Source organism: Pinus tabuliformis, chromosome 1_2 (assembly GCF_031772625.1).
Source record: "Pinus tabuliformis cultivar Carrire ecotype Pingquan chromosome 1_2, CPIR1, whole genome shotgun sequence".
Classification (NCBI taxonomy): domain Eukaryota; kingdom Viridiplantae; phylum Streptophyta; class Pinopsida; order Pinales; family Pinaceae; genus Pinus; species Pinus tabuliformis.
In genome coordinates this window covers 909,703,050-909,706,480 of record NC_142298.1, presented here as the reverse complement: position 1 = coordinate 909,706,480, position 3,431 = coordinate 909,703,050, and the positions used below count along the sequence as shown (strand labels likewise).

Genomic DNA, 3,431 nt, shown 5'->3' with positions numbered 1-3,431 from the left:
TTTCTCGCAATTGACTAAGCAACGTCCTGCGAGCCAGACTTGTGACGAAAACCCTCGTCAGAAGTATATGCTTGGCTCTTTTCCAAACAAATGAAGATTCAATGAGGTTTTGTGTGATCACTTCTAGGGTCGTATTGGGTTATCGTTAGAAGCGATAATTGGATTCTCATCGAGTGAGTTGTTCTGCTTTCTTGATTTGAGAGGGTTTGTTTGGAGGGAAAAACGAAAGAGGACATACAAGAATAGTGAGGGGAAAGATGCAGAGGAAGAGGATTCAGAACATCGCCAGCAGGCAGGCTACATTTTCCAAACGTAGGTGGATTGCTGAAGAAAGCTTACGAGCTCTCGGTGCTCTGCACTGCAGAAGTTGAACTTCTGATTTTCTCACCAGCAGGAAAGCTCTATGAATTGTCTTTTAGTGCAAATCCTACTATTTTGATTCTAATAATCATGGCTATGCAAACCTCATGAGATTCTTACCAATAACCCCGATGGTGCAACCCCTAGTAAGATTCGTACTAGTAAGCTCGATGTTGAAAAACCTAGTGTAAAACCTCCATCAACAACATAATCAATACATGATGTCAAAAAAAACGGAGAAGCATCCAAGGTTCTTAAGAAATGATGTAATGAATGAGGCGGAGAACCATCCAAAGTTATTTGAGCGATGGTTAGCTATACGAGGAAACATGCAATGTCATCTTCCTCTCATTTTCATGGGTATAACCTAATATAACTTTCTTGTGTAGAAAACATGGCTTATCTTAGGCTTAACTATGCATATAAAATACCACCTATCACCTTCATTGAAAAAAGAATGGTGTCTTTGTTCATAAATATCGGTGATTAATCGTAGGAATGGCTATTATTCTCTAGCAAACAAAATCAAGGACTAAGTAATGAAGATCTTGGTCGACAACAAAACTTATGATTATTAACTTCACATTAAAATTCACTTCATCTCTGCCACCTTCAAGGAAATCTTTGTTATCCATCACCATATTGATGTTGCGACTTGGTTCTTGAAAAACATTCAGCATGTCTGATTCATGGAAACCTTCAAGTTAGATAGTATATGTCATGCTAACTTGCAAGAGATTGGTGTGAGGTACACTGAGGTTTGCAGGGCCTGCCCTACAGTTTTCCCTCATGAAAGCATAGAAGTAGATTATAACCAGTTTCTTAAGAAACCATGAATCCTTTCTAGCCTTGACATCTCCGTGACCAACAAGATATACAACTCCTGATAATTCAGAACACTTCCATAGTTCCAAATGTACATCACAAGAAGGACGCAGGTGGCAAAAACCATTTATCCAACCATTTTCCTCCACTTTCATCAAAACTGTAGAAAAATAAATCAGCTCAATTGATCCAAATAGAACAGGAAATCCAATCACAAGGAATATATTTTTTGCCCATATAAGAACCATGACAAGAGTCACTAGGCTTGTAGTCACCATCATCATCCCTACCTTTGCAATGCCATATGCATTTGATATCTCGGCCGTGCTCCTAAAACAATCACATAACAAGACACACATTATCATTAGAACCCATTTGATGACAAGAATGCAGATCTGACCCATGAACCGTCGGGATGTGTGAATTATTTTCAATCTGGGAAAGCATCCTAGGGCCATGGACATTTTAATAGATGAAATTGTTCCCGAGATTATTGCCTGGCTTGCAATCATGGCAACAACACTAGCTATCATGAAGACTGGCCAGATAAAACCATCTGGAATTGAAGCATAGAATACCTTCTCCACCACAGAGGGATGCTTCATAAGATATGCAACTTGATCCATGTAAGCCAATAGTAGGCATGGGAATACTACACATGTGAAGGCTATTTGGATGGATCTTACTAAGAAGTGACCCAAATCAGAAAACATAGCTTCAGCTCCTATTATGCACAACACGCAACCTCCTAGGGACATCCATGCTTTGATAGTGTTCCTCTTGAACAAGTAATAGATATAAACAGGATTGAATGGCCTTAAAATTGTCATGTCATGTTAAATAATATTGTAAAGTCCAATAGAACCAATAGAGAAAAACCATATCATGAGTGCCGGAGAAAATTTCAAGCCTACTTTGCTTGTACCAAACTGTTTTATGCTGAAAAAGATCACCAGGAATATGATTGAGACAATGACCATTGTGTCTTTCGTAAAGCTAGATATTTAATCTTGCAGGCCACTCACAACAGACATGACTGATATTGCAGGTGTAAGTATGCCATCCCCAATTACCATGGAAGTACCCATGAGAAACAAGAGTAGCAATAGGGTCTTCAATTTTGTACTTCTCTGAAGGCTTTCTTTGATTCTTAATCATCTTTCCAGTTCCAGGGTGGGAAACTTTAGCTTGAAACTAGAATTTTTTTCATTTGATGGTTGCTCGTTGGGGAGCAGATTGACCTTTGCATATATGCAAATCAAAGATGAGAAGGAAAATGTCTCCCCTTCACCATTGTCATTGGCTTTGAGCATAATGAACACATATTTAGCCAAAGGGACGAGGGCTATTGTGTACATCACTAAAGCTAATGCACCCAAAACGTCTTCCTCTCCTTTGGTACGAGCTTGGATGAATACACTAGTGAAAACATACAAGGGGTTTGTACCCATATCACCATAGACCACTCCAAGTGTTTGGAATGCCAAGCCGAGTGTCCGTCCTAATGAAAGGTCCTTATCATGGCCCTTATGAACACTAGGCACCTCCATGGCCTCCACATCAAAGGAATCCACTCACTTGGTCTTCAGAACGATCCCACGCCTCATTTTGTGTCCTGTATAATCATCGTCAACAAACCACCTTGGGGATTCCCCTTCCATTTCACTGCCATCAACCCACTTGGACTCTGATGACAACAAAGACATTGAGCCCTCACTGATCCCATCCCTGTCTTTCTCATCCCATGCATTGTTATGATAATGGGGTTGACAATGACAAGAATGATACGCAAAAGAGAAATCAATAAAAACTTAGGAGAATCCCCACAACTGTTTATAAAAAAAGCACAAGTTTATCATCCAGAGAAGCAATTTCTGCATTCAAAGACCAGAATCCTCAAGCTCATAATTTTATCATCCATAGAAATAACTCCTGCATTCAAATCCCATAATCCAGAAAAAGAAAGAGCTCAATCTCTTCGATCCACATCATAACATCGCATCCCACATCTAGATTTCCATTGAAATCCTGAAAATCCTCATACCCAAATGATTTTTTCCAATGATTTCTATGAATACATTACCATCCTTCGATCAGAGCGTTTTTCTTATCTCATCTAAAAAATTCTCCGAGGTCACGTTAATACCAATAAAATTATACAGAGCGATAACCCGTGGTTATGAAACAAAATTGACACACTCGAATCTCAGCTGAAGCAATATATGTTATAAAGATGATAAGCTTGT

The 3,431-nt window shown here is 39.2% G+C and overlaps 1 pseudogene; it reads right to left on the bottom strand.

Moving 5' to 3' along the window:
- Positions 1 to 1,168: 1,168 nt before the first annotated feature.
- LOC149208904 (putative potassium transporter 12 pseudogene) lies at positions 1,169 to 2,891 on the bottom strand (annotated as a pseudogene).
- Positions 2,892 to 3,431: the final 540 nt, after the last annotated feature.